Here is a 12,558-nt window from a genome sequence, read left to right on the forward strand (position 1 = left end):
AACTAAAAAATTAAGACACACTCTACAAAGGGTATTAAACAAGGGATACAATTGAATACAATCAGGAAGGTGAACTAAAACAAACATATGCATTTATGCATGGTCCTAAAAATGTGTGTGGGGTCCCATGGTTTGAAAACAGTCCAAATGTACACTTAATCTGCTGCTCTCCAGAAGCATTTTCCATGAATGAAGGTTTCAATGCAGTCTCAATGAATGTAAGTTTCAAGGGCAATGAAGTTTACTGTTGCTCATGTTAAGTCTGTTTCCATTGTGAGATTGTATTGCTTTGTTTAACAAATGGGTACAGTGGTTTGTGCTATAAAATTTGAAATAAAAGTTTTAATTTAAATCCAAATGTCTGCAATCATCATGGAAGTAAAGAAGAAAATAATATGCCTACTGACAGGTTTCAACGGTGTTTATAGTAACTGGGGAGAGATAGCCAAGTAAGTGGGATACTAGAATGGTTGTGGGGAGGGGAGCCTGATTGTGGAGGAGGGACCTGATCTCTTATTCTGCCTAGGGCCCCAAGTGTCCATCATCCACCTTTGACTATGGGTGAAAACATCCTTAACCTGGGCCTCACAAACATGGGACAACCCCCTCTTCCTAGTGTAATGTCCTCAGTGTTTAGGTCAGACCACAAAACTATCTCCTTTGAAATAAAAATAAAACCTGGGACCAAAGGTAAACCTGGAACTTTCAGAAATTATTATAAGGCAAATATCTTGCCATTAAGTGACACCAGTGCAAAATTTCAAATCCTGTCAAGTACTGAGAATACCGTTGGCTAGGCGAAATTGTTCATGAAAAGCCTGTACAATAATGATAATGGCTACATAGGGACAACTGTACCTATGCGGAATAAGCACAGGATGAACTAAAAAAACAACAAGCTATCCTGGTGGAATCCCATCATTAATAGGCTGTATAACAAAATGAACAAGTTTGTGGCAAAAATTAGGAATTACAATGCCCAAGAAGGTAAAAAAACTCCCTCATCAATCTAATCAAGCAACTCAAGGGGCTAACCAAGTCTACTAAAGCCATATTTGAGGTAAAAGTAGCCAGCCAGGCAAAGGACAATTACATGGCATTCTTCAGCTATGTCTCCAACCTCAAAGGCAATACATAACAATGGTCTAAATTAATTGTAAATGGAGACACCTGTACTGAGCAGGAAGATGTAAAAATCTACTGGATGACAAATTTAGTGCCCATTTTACCCCCATCCCACCAGAAACCACTTAGGCAATACCCTCAGTCATAAATCCCCAAACTATCACTAGTGAACAGGTACTCAATGCACTCTTCAAGGCCAAGAGTACTGCATTGACGCATTCTGGTAATATCCCAGGATGCCGTCTTAGTAACATGAAACATCAAGATCACCAGAATCACTGCTTAATTGTAGCCTCCAGGAAAGCTTAATACCAGGCAAATGGAGGACTGAAACTGTCATCCCTCTGCACAAGGCCACGTCATCTACTGAGTCAGTTAAGTCCAGACTCAAAAGCCTGACTACCCTCACATGCAAAGTGATGGAAAGCATTATAATGGAAATGACTGAAAAGGACATAGGAAACTATGGACACTGCATCCAACCCAGTTTGGTTTCATCAAGAGCAGGTCATGCTTACTCAACCTGGTGGATTTCTTCGAGAAGGTCACCAAACCAGTGGACAAGGGAAAAGCAGTGCATTCTGTCTACCTTGACCTGGCTAAAGCATTTCACATTTCACAAAATGTAACTAAAATTATATTAATACATTTTTGACTAAGCAGAGAGACTGAAGTTAAAAGCTGGATATGTCAGGGATGCCCGATTCTTTTGGGCAGCTATGCTAATGCCATTTGGTGCACTACATTAACAGCTACACTGATGCTGTCATGTGCAATGAAGCAGGTACAGCTACATTAAGTACAAAGGTGTAGAGATAGCTATACTGATGCTGTTATGTGCAATAAAGCAGGTACAGCTACACTAACACAGTTATGTACAAAGGAGTAGAGACAGCTGTTCTAATGCTGTTATGTGCAATGAAGCAGGTACAGCTACACTATGTACAAAGGTGTAGAGATAGCTATACTGATGCTGTTATGTGCAATGAAGCAGGTACAGCTACACTAACAGTTATGTACAAAGGAGCAGAGACAGCTGTTCTAATGCTGTTATGTGCAATGAAGCAGGTACAGCTACACTATGTACAAAGGTGTAGAGATAGCTATACTGATGCTGTCATGTGCAATGAAGCAGGTATAGCTACATTATGTACAAAGGTGTACAGATAGCTATACTGATGCTATGTGCAATGAAGCAGGTACAGCTACACTAACACAGTTATGTACAAAGGAGTAGAGATAGCTATACTGATGCTGTTATGTGCAATGAAGCAGGTACAGCTACACTATGTACAAAGGTGTAGAGATAGCTATACTGATGCTGTTATGTGCAATGAAGCAGGTACAGCTACACTATGTACAAAGGTGTAGAGATAGCTATACTGATGCTGTTATGTGCAATGAAGCAGGTACAGCTACATTAAGTACAAAGGTGTAGAGATAGCTATACTGATGCTGTTATGTGCAATGAAGCAGGTACAGCTACATTAAGTACAAAGGTGTAGAGATAGCTATACTGATGCTGTTATGTGCAATGAAGCAGGTACAGCTACATTAACAGTTATGTACAAAGGAGCAGGGACAACTATACTAATGCTGTTATGTGCACTGAAGCAGGTACAGCTACACTTACACAGTTATGTATAAAGGTACAGTTGAAGCTACACTAACACAACTATGTACACCTAACCAGCTGCAGGCTGCAGCTACACTAATATGGTTATACAGTGGATATAAAAAGTTTACACACCCCTGTTAAAATGCCAGGTTTTGTGATATAAAAAAATGAGACCACAATAAATCATTTCAAAACTTTTCCCACCTTTAATGTGACCTATAACCTGTACAAATCAACTGAAAAACAAATCTGATAGGGGAAAAATATAAAAAATAAAAAACATACAATAAGCTGGTTGCATAAATGTGCACACCCTTAAACTTATACTTTGTTGTCGCACCTTTTGATTTAATTACAGCATTCAGTCTTCTTGGGTACACACCTGCCATCAATTAAAGAGACGCTGATTAACCCCCAATAAAGTTCAGCTGTCCTAGTAGGATTTTCCTGACATTTACTCAGTTGCCTGCTACAGCAAAAGACATGGTTCACAGAGAGCTTACAAAGCATCAAAGGGATCTCATTGTTGAAAGGAGTCAGGAGAAGGGTACAAAGAAATTTCCACCGCATTGAATATATCATGGAACACAGTGAAGACAGTCATCAAAAACTGGAGAAAATATGGGACAACAGTGACATTGCAAAGAACTGGATATCCCTCCAAAATTGATGAAAAGACAAAACAAAAACGTGTCAGGGAGGCTGCCAAGAGACCTACAGCAGTACTGAAGGAGCTGCAGTAATTTCTGGCAAGTACTGGTTGTGTACTACATGTGACAACAATTTCCCATATTCTCCATATGTCTGGGCTATGGGGTAGGGTTGCAAGACTGCCAAAGAAGAAGAAAGAAGAAGAAGGGTGCATTTTCTTGCACAGAAAAACATCCAGGCCCAGCTAAAAATTGCAAAACAATCCATCAAGTCTCCCAAAAGCATGTGGGAAAATGTGTTATGGTCTGATGAGACCAAGGCTGAACCTTTTGACCACAATTCCAAAAGGTACGTTTGGCGCAAAAACACTTTGCATCACCAACAAAACACCATCCCCACAGTGAAGCATGGTATTGGCAGTATCATGCTTTGAGGTTGCTTTTCTTCAGCTGGAACGGGGGCTTTAGTCAAGGTGGAGGGAATTATGAACAGTTCCAAATACCAGTCACTTTTGGCCCAAAACCTTCAGGTGTCTGCTAGAAAGCTGAAGATGAAGAGGAATTTCACCTTTCAACATGACAATGACCCCCAAGCACACATCAAAATCAATGAAAAAATGGCTTCACCAGAAGAAAATTAAAGCCAGAGCCCAGACCTAAATCCAATAGAAAATCTGTGGGGCGACCTGAAGAGGGCTGTGCACAAGAGATGCCCTAGCAATCTGACAGATTTGGAGTGCTTTTGCAAGGAAGAGTGGGCAAATATTCCCAAGTCAAGATGTGCCATGCTGATAGACTCCTACCCAAGAAGACTGACTGCTGTAATTAAATCAAAAGGTGCTTCAGCAAAGTATTAGTTTAAGGGTGTGCACACTTATACAACCAGCATACTGTACATTTTTTTATTTTTTATGTTTTTTTCCCTAACAGATTTGTTTGTTTTTCAATTGAATTGTACAGGTTATAGGTCATATTAAAGGTGGGAAATGTTTTGAAATGATTTATTGTGGTCTCATTTTTTTTATATCACATAAACCTGGGATTTTAATAGGAGCATGTAAATATTTTATATCCACTGTATATATAAGAGCATGGACAGCTAAATAATGCTGTTATGAGCATTGACGTGGGTTTAGCTTCTCTATCGCAGGTACATTCAAAGGAGCAGAGGCAGCTACACTTATACTGTTATATGCGCATATATGTATATATGTATAGATATATGTGTGTGTGTGTGTGTGTGTGTGTATGTAGACACACACACACATACACACACACACACACACACACACACACACACACACACACATATATATATATATATATATATATATATATATATATATATATATATATATATATACATATATATTCCAAAGCAGGTGCAGCTACACTATCACAGTTCTTTATGTACAAAGAAGCAGATGCAATTACATTAACACAGTTATGTGCATTGAAGCAGCTGCCAGCTACACTAACATGGTTATATATAAAGGGGCAGGAATAGCTGCACCAATGCCTTTATGTGCACTGAGGGATTTGCAGCTACACTAACACAGTTATGTGCACTGAAGTAGGTGCCATCTGCATTAATATTGTTATATATAAAGGAACAGGGACAGCTATTCTAATGTTGTTATATGCAATGAAACAGGTGCAGCTTCACAAACACAGTTATGTGCAAAGATGCATAAGCAAGAAATGATGTCAAAATTCTCCAGGGTCACAGCCTTGTGCTCTGCCCCACAAAATAATATAGTGGTAGAGCAAAACAGCTGCCAGCTACAGCACACAGCGTATAGACAGTCATCTGCAGCAGTTAACCTGGAATAGCTTGGGATCTGTCATAATAAATAAAGAACTAATACTGTGAAGAGACCTGTGATAAAACATGAAAGACATTACAAATGTTTATTAAAGGCAGCATTATATACAGAAGATATGATAAATTCTTGCTATACTATTCAGGCATCTTTGCCTCACCTCAGTTTCCCAAGTTTGGAGACTGTCAGTTTTATGGACAATGAGTTCATCACCTGTGTCTGCAGTACATAGGATACTGATCACTCTGGAAAGCAAGTTGCTAAGTCTTACCAGGCATCCACCTGTAAACAGTGGAGTATGATATCAGTGTTGTGGGCTGTAGGAACTGCAATACTCACCAATGTTGGAAGCAGGTAAATGACATGATACAATGGCACTTGCTAAAGACACATACATTGAGAGATTGTGAATGCAGGTTGCAGGAGTGCCCAGATGACATACATCCGTCAAGTAGACTAGGCCAAGTTTGTAATCTTACTGCATGAGTTATGTAACAACTGTGATTTGACTGATGTCTGGGAGGTTACACTTACCACTGTTTGTGTTCTATGAGTACACAATAAATGCAGACTCAGGGGACTACCAGAATAAGTAGGTGTTTCATGTATGCCTGCAGGAATCCAGCTGTCATTAGCATGTACAACATGGGGCATGAGTGACTGTAGTGTGAGCAGTGTCACACAGTTGTGTACTTTATCCTGCATTCATAGTTCAAACCACTGCTACAGTCATACCTACAGTGGCTGGACCCATACGAAAAGATGAGGTCAGTCCCATGTCAGGGTCTGATGATGAAGCCAACATACAAATAAACTCACTGTCTCAAAATATATTGGTGCTGTCTGTCTCCTACCTGGCTATGAGCACAGCCAGGTCCAAGAGTAGCACTCTAGCCTCCTAAACAAGTGCCCCGCTGTAGACATAGCAGGGCATGATACCACCTCTGTTGGAGGGGGGTTCCACTGTGGCTAACAGCATTACCATTGCTTGTGGGAGGCCAACAGTGGCAGAACAGCACAGACCATCTGCCATATAGATACCCAGTGTATAGCAGGCTCAGTGGTTTACTATGATGACCACTGTCACAGCCTGACCATCATATATGAAGGCTCTTGTCTTCACCTATCAGATGACAGGTATGCAAGGCTATAATCAAAGTACAATCCACAGCTATCCATGCCAAATGGAGATAACTTGACATTGTGCATGGCCTTTGGAAAGATGCGACCCAGTACTGCCAGAGATTCCCTGAGGTTATGGTATCCAAGTGCAATACTATGATTGGCCTTGTGTTCAGTGTGGTGGAAAAAATAGCATTCAACCTCCATGCAAATGTTAGCCAGTGCCGACACTGGTGCCCTGTACTTCAGTGTTGTCCTTGGCTGCTGAATTGTGTGTACCCATGCTGGTCACATGTAATGGCCATTGCAGGAAATACAGTCTGTATCTGCCATGGTTAAAATAGCTACATATGCAAATTAATACCAAGGTCAAGGCCCTCAGTGCCAGGATCCATTCATCTTATCATACATGTCACAGGTCCACTCAGGGTGGGACAATTTGGCTGACTCCCTATAAATCCTATTCCACTAATTCTGCCATGTCCCTGTCAGAGGGACATCTGGGTTTGCACTTCAGAGCACATTGGCCATTCTACATGGTCCCATATTGCCTTTTCTGTAGTGACCCTACTTCACAGTCCAGTAGTTGCACCTCTAACCCTCAACACAGGAGATAATCTTTGACACTGCAACCTTCCCTCCTTGTAACCCCACTACCTACATCTCTTGAACACTGGACCCCGATATCATGTTACTGTAGACAGCCATGTCTCAATGTGTCCTTAGTCAGCATGGCAAATGATAGCTGTGATTCTCACCATCCTCCATTCTGTTCAGTGTATGTAGAGGTGTCTGATGCACAGTGTGATTCAACCATGCACTGCCTAACAAAGTTGTTATATAGCTTTCAAAGCATCTTTTTGTTCTGAGAACAGCACTAATGCTGTTTATATAGCAGGTAACAGAGAAGTGTATCAGACTGCTGCTTCAGCTGGGCTACCATATAATGTGCACAAAGATGTCTTCTGAGTGTGCTACAACTGCTGATGAATATCAAATGAAGTCACTGTTTTTGCTGCTGGAATATCAAAGATCCACTCATTAAAGGCAGCTTGTGATATCCTACCTGTAATCCAAGGACCTGGATTTAAGGTAAAATAAAACATGACTTCTATTGGGATACAAGCAACTCTGACCCACAGCTGACCATAGATGGCTTATCTTCCTCTCCTCCTCTCCAAAGGAATAAGGCAACTGGTGTAGTTTTTAGAAAAAACTGTTTTAGTCTTCACCAGTGGATGAGTATTCTTCCAGTCAAATCTTAATGGTTTTACAGTGAGCTCTGTCCTGGTTATAAGGGCTTCACGAGGGGAGAGGGCAGAATAGCCAGGTGTTTTTGTTGATGGAGGTAAAACACACCTAATTTGGATTTGTCAAAATGGGGGGGTGTTTTAATTGGTGGAGGTAAAACACACCTTATTTGAATATGACCAAATATCCACAAATGAGATGGGGTTTCCATACTGGCTAATCTTCCCCTGTCCTCTTAAAGTACTCGTGTTATATAAGAGTATCAGTTAACCATATTCAAGATAAGTCCAACAGCAACTCAGCCTGTTCAAACAAGATAATTCCTTTTTCCTTGTATAAACAGAACCATGTGTTACTACTTTAATTGAACAAACTGTCTTGCTTGAGATACCAAGAATTCCCTAACATTTTAACATTTTAAAAATGCTTTCACCATATGGCTTCTTCAGATCCATCTGGGAAATCAAGATAACAGTATAAGTGCTTAGGTGTTCACCTTTTTTATCTGACTTATCTGTAGGTTTCTGGACCAGTTCATCTTGTTTTCAATAAAATAGACTGTGATTTAGCTTTCTTAATATTAAAATACTTTTGATAGCAATACAAGAATTGAGTCCAGGTGGCTTGCAAGCATTTAGTTTGATGATTCAGTGGAGCTCCATCTGGTCTAAAATTGTGATCTCTGGTTTATCCAGTATATGAAAGCTGAATCTTTCATGTCCAGGGTTTTCCAGGTGGTGCTTTACCAGTGGCTTTTTGAGCACTTTATGTCTTATGTCTGATGAATGGTTGGCCATTCTGACCTTTATAGGTTCAGAGATTCATAGGTAGGTACTAGGTTATCAGCCCAAGGGCCTACGTAAGCCTATCCAGCAAGGTTCCATAACTTACGCCACCCAATAAAGTTATTTTCCTGTGCCGCTGTCCAGCAGAGAGACAGAAGTGATCCTCGGGGTGTATTTCTTATTTCCCATCCACTCATCAAGATTTTTCTTGAAGAGTGCTAATGAAGAACTTTGCTTGACATAGATGGGTAGCTTGTTCCAGAGTATAGGAAGTCTCTGGGACAGGAATCTATCCCTCCAGCATGTCCTGTTTATTGTGGTGACAAGGTTTAGGTCCCTAGAGCATGTAGCTCGGAGGGATTGGGATTTTTTTAGGTGTAGCATGTCCAAAAGCTCTGGGTTTGACATAGCTTTATATGTTAGGCAGAGATCAGCTCAGAGTAAGCGTTATGTTATGGAGTAAAGCTGGAGTTTTTTGAGGTGGTCAGTGTAGGACATTTGTTTGAGGCCAGTAATCCTCTTTGTGAGGTACTTCTGTGGCCTTTCCAGCTGCTGCAGATGTCTTGTGAGGTACATTCCAAAAGGGGCATTGTACTCTATAATAGGGCTAATGAGTGACGAGTAGAGGGGAGCAATGACCTCTTTTTTCCTGGATGAGAACCCTTTTATGAGCTACATTGGACCCTATATATGACACAATTAGTGTTAAAATCTTACCTCTTGTAACTTCAATAAGTCTTGTTGGAGTTGGAGCAATAGAAATGGTCAGAGTTACTCAGATATTCACAAAAGGTGCAGTAGGGTGGTCCACATTTGAAGGACCCACTGTTTTATTCCATGGTATTGCCTTTGGAGACCCAGTCTCTTACATTATTTGCACTTCTAAATACAAAAGAGGGTCCAGGTTCAAGTATTTCTTTCCAGCTGTTTGTTCCTGGAAACGATGATCCAGTTGTTTGTAATTCATTCACAGATTTTTTTGTAGTCAGTGATGAATGCTAAAGCCACGCCCCTTTTTCTATTTTCATTATTTTTGTCAGTATATCTGCATCAATAATTCCCTAGGAGTCCTACCTGGGGGCTCATTTAGGCTTGGGTCATTCTCTTGGTCTAGAATTCTGATTGGTTCAAGGATGTTGTGAAGCATTTTTCCCAAAGCCCCTGACAAGAAAGTCCCTTTATAAATTAATTAAATTGGTGGGAAAGATAATTATTTCAAAAATCTCACAATCCCCATTCACTGGGATTTCACAAAATCATTTTTTGTGATTTGAGGGTGCATGCTATTGTGTAGCTGCATGTTTACCCAAGTGTGTTTCCTAAAGAGATTGTTAGAGTGCCCTTCTTCATACCGTTACTTCTTAGTTATGGTGAGGTCCAGAAAGTTAATTGCTGTTTTGCTGTAGTCACATGTGAATTTTATGAAGTTAGTGGATTAATTAATGAAGTCAAAAAATCTTTCATTGTGGATTCTTCTCCTTCCCATATGATAAAAATATCATCCATAAAGAATAGATAACAAATTGATAGAATCCATGTGCCTACTTTTGAACACTATCTCCTCCTCCTCCTCCTCCCATTTCACAAGGGCTACATTAGCCAAGCTTGGTGCCATGGCTGCACCCATGGCTATACTTGTGGTTTGTCTGATAAACTCTTTGAGGAAAGTGAAATAGTTGTTACTGAGAAGATGTCCAAAAGCTTACCCAGGATCTCAGTCTCTCCAGGGAGGGCTGCCCTGTTTTTCTGATATCATTCAATGGTGGTCTGAATGCAGTATTGATGTGGAAAAAGCATATACAGTGTTTGCTTCCACAACTATGGTTACCAAGATAGTGCTGTCACTGATGACCATGCATTTAATCTTTCTGAGGAAATCCAAAGTGTTGAATATAAAGGGTTTATTTCTTTCTATGACTGGATTGGTCTGAACTTCAAGGAATATTGAGATGGATACTGTTATCAAACCACCATTGGCCAAAACAGGTCTATATTGGGGTCAGCTATATATTGCTATGTGGCTTTGAGATTCCAAAGAAGTTGGAGATCTTTGGGTGGGTTCTGGTAAAAAATTAAAATAACTTTTTATTTAATAGATCATCCTTATGCAACCTTCTGAGTTCTTCATCGATATTATTGTAAGCAATTTCCACTGTGCCCTGGTCCTCTTTGTCATAATGCTTTTCATTGCTGAGCCTGCTTTTGATCTTGGTTACATAACTGACAGTATCTGTGACCATAATTCCTCCACCCCTAATCAGCCTTCATGACTCTTCTAGTATTGTCATTGCTTAGGTCCCTTAAAGCCTTGATCTCTTCTTTGGACAAATTGTGAAATTTCTTCTTGGGAGGTTTATAGAATACCTTTCGGATATCTACATCACACTTGCTCTTGAAGGCTGTGAGCATGGGGTGGACTGTGGGGCAAAAGTCACTGGGTGATTTCCACTATGAAGAACTGTATTGTTATTTTGTTGACACTGAAAAATACTTTTAAGTTAAGTTTTCTAACATAAAGTTTAACATCTGTAACAGTGTTAATTAAATTGCTTCTATTATGAGGAATAAAAGTTATTCCCTTACCTAAAACCAGTTCTCCTATTGCTGTGAGGGGTTTTGTCACATGGTTCCAGATCTTAACCTTTCATTGTCCATCTTGGTGTTCCCCCTGTCTCATGGATATTACCCTAAGTCCTTGAGTTCTCTCCTCCATCTCCATGCTCTATTTCTCTGCCCATAGTGTCCCTGTGGTGACTGTGGGATCCTCTGGTGGCTTTGTTCCTTCATGTGGCAGCTCCCTGGTGTGATTTGATTGTTTCTCTCCTGGGTTGGTATCCCTGGATAGATGGTGTTGGGCTAGGTGGGGGATTGTGTAGCTAAGTCTGGTCTAACACTGGGGACTGAGCCCTCTGAAAACCCTGATTCTCTTCAGCAGTATCTTGTCCTCTTGCTTGCCTTCCTTTATTGCTGTGGTGATCCTGTCAGTTCTCTTCCACAGTGCCCTGTCCTCTGCTTTACTCTCCTGTGTTGTGGTGGTTATGGGTACATCCTTCTGCAAAATCTCCTCTTGACATCTATAGTGTTATATTCCAAAATCCTTTTGGGTTCTTCATGATCTTTAATGTCTCTGTCCATTTTGTCTATTTTCTTTTCCTTCATTTTTTGTTCAGAGTCCATGACCCTTATTTCTATATTCTGGTTTTCCTCTGTGAACCAAGAATTAACTTTGTATGCCTGCTCTACAGACAGAATTTCCTTGTGCTCAGGTAGGATAGCCACTAATTTAAGGCTTGCCTCTTCAAGAGTTTTTGTGTTATTTCCTCAGAAACATTGTTCCATGGGTACTTTCATATGCCTGAGTTCCCAAGGTGGAATTCCTTTGTCAAGGCTGTTCTTGAAAGAGATCTCAACCCATTGTAATTATTTTAGTCTCTTAAGGAGTTTCTCCAAATGGGAAAGGTCAGTGTCCATGCTGCTCTTTAGGTCCGGATTTTGAGGGCCATATCTGTGCTTTCCCACCTTGGGTTGGTGAGACCGGCATGGTGCTCTAATTAGGTCCTTAAACTGGAAATTCTCATGTCCAGTGATATCTTCTGGGTAGTGTGGCATGGTCAGACACTCCAGAAGGTGGGATGGAGCGTGCTGCTTGAGTGGACAACTCCCTTATAGGGACAAACCATGCAACAAGAATACCAAATGTCCACTCATTGAAAGCAGCTTGTGATATCCTACCTGTAATCCAGGGACCTGATTTCAGAACAAACAAGCAAAACAAGCCTTTGATTGGCCTACAAGTAAATATGACCCACAGTTGACAGTAGATGACTTATCTACTCCTCTTGTCCAAAGGAATAAGGAAACTAGTGCAGTTTTTAGAAACCTGCTTTACCTTGTCTTCAACAGATCAAGGAATGTTCTTACAGTCAAATCTTAATGGTTATACAGTGAGCACTGCCCTAGTTAGAAGGACTTTGTGAGGGCAGAGATCAGAAAAAACAGGTGTTTTAATTGGTGGCAGTACAATACACCTAATTTGAATATGTCAAAATGGGGGGGGGGTCTAATTGGTGGAGGTAAAGCACACCTCATTTGAATATGACCAAATGTCCACACATGGTGTAACATATCCACACTGGCTAATCCTCCCCTATCCTCTTACGGTACTTGTGTTATATAATGATATC

Source organism: Protopterus annectens, chromosome 7.part0, assembly GCF_019279795.1.
Source record: "Protopterus annectens isolate FY-2018-M chromosome 7.part0, PAN1.0, whole genome shotgun sequence".
NCBI classification, from domain to species: domain Eukaryota; kingdom Metazoa; phylum Chordata; order Ceratodontiformes; family Protopteridae; genus Protopterus; species Protopterus annectens.